Raw genomic sequence first — 10,455 nt, forward strand, 5'->3', positions numbered from 1 at the left:
CTGCCTCAGCCTCCCGAGTAGCTGGGACTACAGGCATGCGCCACCATGCCCGGCTAATTTTTCTATATATTTTTAGTTGTCTAGTTAATTTCTTTCTATTTTTAGTAGAGACGGTCTCACTTTTGCTCAGGCTGGTCTCGAACTCCTGAGCTCAAACGATCCACCCGCCTCGGCCTCCCAGAGTGCTAGGATTACAGGTGTAATCCCCTAAAAGGGATCTTATCTGGGGTTTTGGGTACTTGAGGGGGTGCTGTAGGGCATTATAGTTCAGGCACAGACAAATCTGTGCGCTGACACTACTGTGCCAGAAAAGGATCAGCAACGCAGTGGCCTCAGAGGAGGCCTGCCTCTGTCTGAACCTAGGGAGAGGAATGTTCAGCCCAGCCCTTCCTGAAAGGCCCAGGGGCGCTATTTGATTACACTGATTGCAGGAGTCTGCTATTCTGGGTTTTTTGGTCTTGGTTGACTTTATTCAAGCCATCGAATACCCCTATATGACTGTGATTTTTCTGCTGCCTACACTTACCAGTGTGTGCGTCATACACTGTGTAACTCTTCATAAATATTCATCAACTCACCTTGTAGAAGGATTTCACTCTCGCTCTGGTGAACTCAAGCATGACCATGTGAACACTAATTTTAGCCAGTGAAATGTAAGCAAAACTAATGTGTATTCGTTATCACTGAAGCCTTTATGTTCTCTATTCCTCTGCCAAGATGCCCAGCAGAGTTCCAGATGAGGACTGTGCCATTAGTTGCAGCTGAGACCCTCAGTGGCTGGGTAGTGTGGGGAAAAATAAACCTTTGTTGTCGCAAACCACTGAGTTGGATATCATTGTTACTGTAGTGTAAGCTAGCCCACGCTAATTGATACTGTGTGGATTCTGTCAGCATCGGTGCAGATTAGACCATTGAGATCCGTTAGGCAATGGTGGATTAGAATGAGAGATCAGGGAGAAATGTCTGTTCCAAAATATGGCATTAGAAGAACGGACAGGTGGGGCTTCTTGATTGAGGCATACAGGGGAAGGTATTTTATATTCTCAGGCTTGTTTAGATGTGTGGGCAAGGAAATTCTGTCCCAGTGTAATGGGAGGAGAGTAAAATCAAAGACTAGAGAAATATTTCTAAAATCTATGACAGAAAAGGGGTTAAGGCAAATAATCCAAAAGAAAAAAACAAGCAAAGGAACTAAACAAGCATTGCATAAAATGGAAAATGCAAATTGCCAAAAAATATTCCAAGGTGTTCAACTTCACTTGTCCTGAGGGAAATTCAAATCAGATGGGAGTGTGAATTTTTACAGCTTTCTTGGAAAGTAATCTGATAGTATCTACTAAAATTTACAGTGTACTTACCCACAGATCCTCTTAAGAGTCTATTCTCAGTGGGAGCTAAGCTACATGTGTGTAGGGACATACAGAGTGGCACAGTGGACACTGGAGACTCTGAAGGGGGAGGGAAGAAAAACTACTCGTTGAGTGCAGTGTGCACTAGTCAGGTGATAGGCGCGCTAAAAACCCAAACGTCACCAATATACAATTCATCCTTGTAACCAAAAACCACTTGTACCCCTAAATCTAACAAAATAAAAAAATTATTATAATTAAACACACACAAAAAAGCCACCAAGTTTTTCTAAGGAATAAAAAAAGTCTATTCTCTCCTCCCCACAAAAAATCCCAGTATATAAAATGTATAACACACACAAGGATGTTTGTTGCAGCCCTATTTGCGATAATAAACTGGAAACAACTAGGATGTCCATAAATAGGGAAATGGATAAATGAATTGTGAAACATCCATACTATGGAATATTATTCAGTTATTCAAAGGAATGACATCTGTAGATATTGGCCTGAAAAGATGTAATTGATACATTACTGAGAGAAAAAAAGGTAGTTGCAAAGCACTGTAGAGAACATGATGTCAAATTTATAAAAAATAAGGAAAAATTTGTCTTACGCATTAGTTTTCTATGGCCGCTATAACAAATTACCGCAAACTTGGTGGTTTAAAACAATGCACATTTACTCTCTCACAGTTCTGGAGGCCAGAAATACAAAGTCTGAGTTTTACTGGACTGAAATCAAGGTGTCAGCCAGGCCACACTTTCTCCAGAGACTGTGGGGAAGAATCCATTCCTACCTCTTCCAGCTCTGGTGGCTGCCAGCATTACTTGGCTGGGGGCCACATCGCTCCAGTCTCTGCTGTTGATGTCACATTGCCTTTTCCTCTTCTGTGTCAAATCTCCCTCTGCCTCTTTATTACAAGGATGCTTATGGTTGCATTTAGGACCCAGCAGGATGATCTCCCCATTTCGAGATCCTTAATCACGTCTGCGATGACCCTTTTTCCGCATAAGATAATATTCACAGGTTCCAGAGATTAGGACCGGGATGTCTTTGGGGGCATTACTCAGCCTACCACAATATGTGTATACATTTGTATAAATTTAGGGAATGATGACAAAAGATACATACCAAATTGTTAACATTAATTTCAAGATGGATGTGATATTGGGGAAGGAGAGGGGAACTATTTTTTTTGTACACATTTTGATTGACTCGTTAAAAATAATAAGGTTGAAAATTAAAAAATGAAGAAAGAAAAGAGCAAAAATTTTAGGTAAATACAAACAAAAAGCAGGAGTGGCAATATTAATTTCAGATGTGGCAGAATTCAAGGCCAACAGCATTATACAGAAAAAGGATATTTTGTAATGATAAAAAGTCCAGTAAATGAATAGGATATAATTGTTATAAACATTTATATATCAAGTAGTTTAGTAGCAAAATACATAAGGCAAAAACTTTTTAAAAATACAAGATTTTCATAAAATAATTTTATTACAAGCCTTTAATATGTGTTTCTTAAATTTTGATATACCAAAAAGACTAATGCTAATTAGGCTGTGAAGGATTTTAATTAAGCCCTCAGTGAGCTTGATTTAATAGTTTAAATAGAACTTAGTATCCTGTAACAGAAAATACACACCATTCTTGTCCAAGGAACATTCACAAAAATTGATCATATTATTGTTTACAAAGAAAATTTTAAAACAGTAAATTGAGCTCAAACGATCCACCCGCCTCGGCCTCCCAGAGTGCTAGGATTACAGGTGTAATCCCCTAAAAGGGATCTTATCTGGGGTTTTGGGTACTTGAGGGGGTGCTGTAGGGCATTATAGTTCAGGCACAGACAAATCTGTGCGCTGACACTACTGTGCCAGAAAAGGATCAGCAACGCAGTGGCCTCAGAGGAGGCCTGCCTCTGTCTGAACCTAGGGAGAGGAATGTTCAGCCCAGCCCTTCCTGAAAGGCCCAGGGGCGCTATTTGATTACACTGATTGCAGGAGTCTGCTATTCTGGGTTTTTTGGTCTTGGTTGACTTTATTCAAGCCATCGAATACCCCTATATGACTGTGATTTTTCTGCTGCCTACACTTACCAGTGTGTGCGTCATACACTGTGTAACTCTTCATAAATATTCATCAACTCACCTTGTAGAAGGATTTCACTCTCGCTCTGGTGAACTCAAGCATGACCATGTGAACACTAATTTTAGCCAGTGAAATGTAAGCAAAACTAATGTGTATTCGTTATCACTGAAGCCTTTATGTTCTCTATTCCTCTGCCAAGATGCCCAGCAGAGTTCCAGATGAGGACTGTGCCATTAGTTGCAGCTGAGACCCTCAGTGGCTGGGTAGTGTGGGGAAAAATAAACCTTTGTTGTCGCAAACCACTGAGTTGGATATCATTGTTACTGTAGTGTAAGCTAGCCCACGCTAATTGATACTGTGTGGATTCTGTCAGCATCGGTGCAGATTAGACCATTGAGATCCGTTAGGCAATGGTGGATTAGAATGAGAGATCAGGGAGAAATGTCTGTTCCAAAATATGGCATTAGAAGAACGGACAGGTGGGGCTTCTTGATTGAGGCATACAGGGGAAGGTATTTTATATTCTCAGGCTTGTTTAGATGTGTGGGCAAGGAAATTCTGTCCCAGTGTAATGGGAGGAGAGTAAAATCAAAGACTAGAGAAATATTTCTAAAATCTATGACAGAAAAGGGGTTAAGGCAAATAATCCAAAAGAAAAAAACAAGCAAAGGAACTAAACAAGCATTGCATAAAATGGAAAATGCAAATTGCCAAAAAATATTCCAAGGTGTTCAACTTCACTTGTCCTGAGGGAAATTCAAATCAGATGGGAGTGTGAATTTTTACAGCTTTCTTGGAAAGTAATCTGATAGTATCTACTAAAATTTACAGTGTACTTACCCACAGATCCTCTTAAGAGTCTATTCTCAGTGGGAGCTAAGCTACATGTGTGTAGGGACATACAGAGTGGCACAGTGGACACTGGAGACTCTGAAGGGGGAGGGAAGAAAAACTACTCGTTGAGTGCAGTGTGCACTAGTCAGGTGATAGGCGCGCTAAAAACCCAAACGTCACCAATATACAATTCATCCTTGTAACCAAAAACCACTTGTACCCCTAAATCTAACAAAATAAAAAAATTATTATAATTAAACACACACAAAAAAGCCACCAAGTTTTTCTAAGGAATAAAAAAAGTCTATTCTCTCCTCCCCACAAAAAATCCCAGTATATAAAATGTATAACACACACAAGGATGTTTGTTGCAGCCCTATTTGCGATAATAAACTGGAAACAACTAGGATGTCCATAAATAGGGAAATGGATAAATGAATTGTGAAACATCCATACTATGGAATATTATTCAGTTATTCAAAGGAATGACATCTGTAGATATTGGCCTGAAAAGATGTAATTGATACATTACTGAGAGAAAAAAAGGTAGTTGCAAAGCACTGTAGAGAACATGATGTCAAATTTATAAAAAATAAGGAAAAATTTGTCTTACGCATTAGTTTTCTATGGCCGCTATAACAAATTACCGCAAACTTGGTGGTTTAAAACAATGCACATTTACTCTCTCACAGTTCTGGAGGCCAGAAATACAAAGTCTGAGTTTTACTGGACTGAAATCAAGGTGTCAGCCAGGCCACACTTTCTCCAGAGACTGTGGGGAAGAATCCATTCCTACCTCTTCCAGCTCTGGTGGCTGCCAGCATTACTTGGCTGGGGGCCACATCGCTCCAGTCTCTGCTGTTGATGTCACATTGCCTTTTCCTCTTCTGTGTCAAATCTCCCTCTGCCTCTTTATTACAAGGATGCTTATGGTTGCATTTAGGACCCAGCAGGATGATCTCCCCATTTCGAGATCCTTAATCACGTCTGCGATGACCCTTTTTCCGCATAAGATAATATTCACAGGTTCCAGAGATTAGGACCGGGATGTCTTTGGGGGCATTACTCAGCCTACCACAATATGTGTATACATTTGTATAAATTTAGGGAATGATGACAAAAGATACATACCAAATTGTTAACATTAATTTCAAGATGGATGTGATATTGGGGAAGGAGAGGGGAACTATTTTTTTTGTACACATTTTGATTGACTCGTTAAAAATAATAAGGTTGAAAATTAAAAAATGAAGAAAGAAAAGAGCAAAAATTTTAGGTAAATACAAACAAAAAGCAGGAGTGGCAATATTAATTTCAGATGTGGCAGAATTCAAGGCCAACAGCATTATACAGAAAAAGGATATTTTGTAATGATAAAAAGTCCAGTAAATGAATAGGATATAATTGTTATAAACATTTATATATCAAGTAGTTTAGTAGCAAAATACATAAGGCAAAAACTTTTTAAAAATACAAGATTTTCATAAAATAATTTTATTACAAGCCTTTAATATGTGTTTCTTAAATTTTGATATACCAAAAAGACTAATGCTAATTAGGCTGTGAAGGATTTTAATTAAGCCCTCAGTGAGCTTGATTTAATAGTTTAAATAGAACTTAGTATCCTGTAACAGAAAATACACACCATTCTTGTCCAAGGAACATTCACAAAAATTGATCATATTATTGTTTACAAAGAAAATTTTAAAACAGTAAATTTCAAAAAGAAGAAAAATGATCAGCAGCCATCTTGGGACTGTGGAAAAAAATAATAATAATAATAAAAAAAGAAAAGAAAAATGAAATGATACAATTAACGTTCTCTAGCCACAATGCAATACAACTAGAATTAATATCAAAAGGTTGCAAAAGAAAATTTATCTTCTTAAAATAGAAGAAATAGGAACTGAAATTATTAAAAATTTTTTAAAAATTATAAAAGAATGGCGATGGGCACTTTACATATCAAAATTTGTCTTATGTGACCAAAACAGTTCTCAGAGAACAAAAAATACTTTAAATATACTTTTGAGATTAAAAAATATTATAAATAATTGAATTAATCATTCCCGTTAACAAGTTAGAGGAAAGAACAAGAGAAACTAGGAAACTGGAGGTGAACCAGTCAGGTATGGCCACAAAACCGGTGCATAGCAAACTCACAAAACCCCGGTGGCTGCGACAACCAGCACTTAATTCTTGCTCATGCAGATCAGCTGAGGTCACTCTGCTTCAGCCTGTGGGACACTCAGCGTGGCTCTGCTCCATGTGTCCCATTCTGGCGTCCAGGTGGGACGGGCGGGGGCTCATGGCAGCATGTTTTCTCATGGCGATGGCGGCAGCACGCGAGCACAAGTCCAACCACACGAGTGCACGGCCAGGTGTGCCCAGGTCACGTCGCGACAGCCTCAGCCCCGCCCCTCTCCTCGGTCACTCCACTGAAACCACCTTGGCCTCTTCGCTACTCCCTCTGCCTAGGGTGCTCTTCCCCAGCCTGTTCGTTCACTGGGCTCACCACCCCCCTTTTTCAGGTTTCCGCTGCACTGTCACTCGTCGATGAGGTCTTCTCTGACCAACCTCTATAAAATAGCAACTTTACCTGCATTCCATCTTTCTCCACAGCAGCACTTGCTAGCATGTGACTCACATATACGCACATACGTGTACACTTGTTTGTTTCTTGTTTTCTCACTGGAATGCAGGCTCTGTGACTTTAGGACTTAGACTGATTCACGGCTGTGTCCCAGCACCTTCAGCAGAAACTGGCACAGGTAAAACCTAACCAAAAACCGATTAAAGGAATAAGCAAGAAATCATTCCATGCTAATCAGATTGCAAAAAGGTAAAACTTGATCCTTCTTGTTGGTAAGTTTGTGGAGCAACTTGAACTCTTACTAGATGTGTGCACTACAATAGTATACCCACTGCTACAGAGGCTGCTCATTTACTTCCAGTGTCAGTTCTCCCCTCTCCCTCAGTAAATGAATCCACTACGTTTAGTAAAGCGTTTAGTCACTGAGAGTAAAGACTACACATCCCAGAGTCTCTCTTGCAGCTAGGTGTGATCAGATAACTAAGTTCTGGGCAATAGGATATACCCGGAAATCTCTTCTTCTTCTTCCTTCTTGCTGGCTGGAATGTGTATGTGATGATTAAAGTTCGAACGTCTATATTGCACTATTAGATGAAGACCATCATGATGAAATGTCGCCATGTTAGAAAAAAAAAAAAGATGAAGACCACATGCTAAGCGTGGTGGAGCAGCAAGATAGAAGTCTGCTGGGTCACTGAGGACCCTGTGAGGCCACCCTTCCACCCTTGCACTGCCTATCTCTAGACTTATTTTATGTAAGAGGAAAATACATGGGTATTTTTTAAAGCCACTGTTACTTTGGACTTAGTATAACCTGCAACTAAACCTAATCCTCGTAGATAAACAGCCTTGGAGAATAATTTGGCATTATCTAGTGGAGATGAAGATGCCATGTACCAAGACCTGGAAATATCACTCCTAGTTGTAACTCCTAGATGCAACCCTAGAAATAGTTCTCGCACATCTATTCACTTGTACAAACATGTTCAAAGTAGCGTTGCTTCTAATAAGAAAAATATGAAAAGTCTTAAATATCTAGTAACAGAAGAATGGATAAACAGTAGTATATTTATATAATATAACAGTAAACAACAGGGGATATGAATTAACTAGAGTGTACATATCAACATGGATTAACCTCACAATATAATGTTGAGTAAAAAAAAAAACGCAAGCTGCGTATGATACTTTTTATAAAAGAGGAAAACACACTTCATTTTGATCCTCGCCTAAAGTGTTCCTCTTACTCAGTTTCTTTTTCCCATTTATGGTTGTTTCCTTTTTAAGAAACCTTTTGTTTTTGACTGAAGCCTAACATATATACAGTAAAGTGCACAAATAATCATTATGTGGCTTGTTGGATTTTCACGAAGCAAGTCCAGGTCAAGAAATAGCACCTTGCCAGCATCCCAGATACCTCCTATTATACTGAAGAGGAGGACTGTGCTCAATGGTTGGGGCAGAGTCGCTCTGTCTCCTGCCCTCGCAGCTGTCCTGCAACCAAGATGGTCACCAGCTGTGGGTGGTGTGCAGAGCAAAGAGACAGAAAGAGCCTGTCTACAATGATGACAATTGTAGTTTGAATTGTATTAACCAAAACTGGAATGAACTCTCGCTTTCTGCCCCAGTTACACAAGCATTTAATTTTCTCATTATTTAAATCTGATGGAATTGAATTTCCTGTTTCTTCCAGTCAAAAGCATCCTATCTGATACAAACAAGTTAAAATCTATCATTATTTTATTTCATTGATTTAGATTAGAACATGAAATAGCTAACATGTCTTTCTTTTCAATTTTATTCAAAATTTACTGAGCCAGATATCTTTTTCTTTCATTCAATGACGATTATTAGGGAAATAATAACAGATAACACTGACTACTTATTTACATGCCTGAAACTATTCTAAGCATTTTTACATGCATTAACTCATTTCACATCCTCAACAATCATATGAGGTATAGACTGTTATACCAAAACAGTTCTCAGAGAACAAAAAATACTTTAAATATACTTTTGAGATTAAAAAATATTATAAATAATTGAATTAATCATTCCCGTTAACAAGTTAGAGGAAAGAACAAGAGAAACTAGGAAACTGGAGGTGAACCAGTCAGGTATGGCCACAAAACCGGTGCATAGCAAACTCACAAAACCCCGGTGGCTGCGACAACCAGCACTTAATTCTTGCTCATGCAGATCAGCTGAGGTCACTCTGCTTCAGCCTGTGGGACACTCAGCGTGGCTCTGCTCCATGTGTCCCATTCTGGCGTCCAGGTGGGACGGGCGGGGGCTCATGGCAGCATGTTTTCTCATGGCGATGGCGGCAGCACGCGAGCACAAGTCCAACCACACGAGTGCACGGCCAGGTGTGCCCAGGTCACGTCGCGACAGCCTCAGCCCCGCCCCTCTCCTCGGTCACTCCACTGAAACCACCTTGGCCTCTTCGCTACTCCCTCTGCCTAGGGTGCTCTTCCCCAGCCTGTTCGTTCACTGGGCTCACCACCCCCCTTTTTCAGGTTTCCGCTGCACTGTCACTCGTCGATGAGGTCTTCTCTGACCAACCTCTATAAAATAGCAACTTTACCTGCATTCCATCTTTCTCCACAGCAGCACTTGCTAGCATGTGACTCACATATACGCACATACGTGTACACTTGTTTGTTTCTTGTTTTCTCACTGGAATGCAGGCTCTGTGACTTTAGGACTTAGACTGATTCACGGCTGTGTCCCAGCACCTTCAGCAGAAACTGGCACAGGTAAAACCTAACCAAAAACCGATTAAAGGAATAAGCAAGAAATCATTCCATGCTAATCAGATTGCAAAAAGGTAAAACTTGATCCTTCTTGTTGGTAAGTTTGTGGAGCAACTTGAACTCTTACTAGATGTGTGCACTACAATAGTATACCCACTGCTACAGAGGCTGCTCATTTACTTCCAGTGTCAGTTCTCCCCTCTCCCTCAGTAAATGAATCCACTACGTTTAGTAAAGCGTTTAGTCACTGAGAGTAAAGACTACACATCCCAGAGTCTCTCTTGCAGCTAGGTGTGATCAGATAACTAAGTTCTGGGCAATAGGATATACCCGGAAATCTCTTCTTCTTCTTCCTTCTTGCTGGCTGGAATGTGTATGTGATGATTAAAGTTCGAACGTCTATATTGCACTATTAGATGAAGACCATCATGATGAAATGTCGCCATGTTAGAAAAAAAAAAAAGATGAAGACCACATGCTAAGCGTGGTGGAGCAGCAAGATAGAAGTCTGCTGGGTCACTGATGACCCTGTGAGGCCACCCTTCCACCCTTGCACTGCCTATCTCTAGACTTATTTTATGTAAGAGGAAAATACATGGGTATTTTTTAAAGCCACTGTTACTTTGGACTTAGTATAACCTGCAACTAAACCTAATCCTCGTAGATAAACAGCCTTGGAGAATAATTTGGCATTATCTAGTGGAGTTGAAGATGCCATGTACCAAGACCTGGAAATATCACTCCTAGTTGTAACTCCTAGATGCAACCCTAGAAATAGTTCTCGCACATCTATTCACTTGTACAAACATGTTCAAAGTAGCGTTGCTTCT

Source organism: Propithecus coquereli, unplaced genomic scaffold (assembly GCF_000956105.1).
Source record: "Propithecus coquereli isolate 6110/MARCELLA unplaced genomic scaffold, Pcoq_1.0 Scaffold574, whole genome shotgun sequence".
In the NCBI taxonomy this organism is placed as follows: domain Eukaryota; kingdom Metazoa; phylum Chordata; class Mammalia; order Primates; family Indriidae; genus Propithecus; species Propithecus coquereli.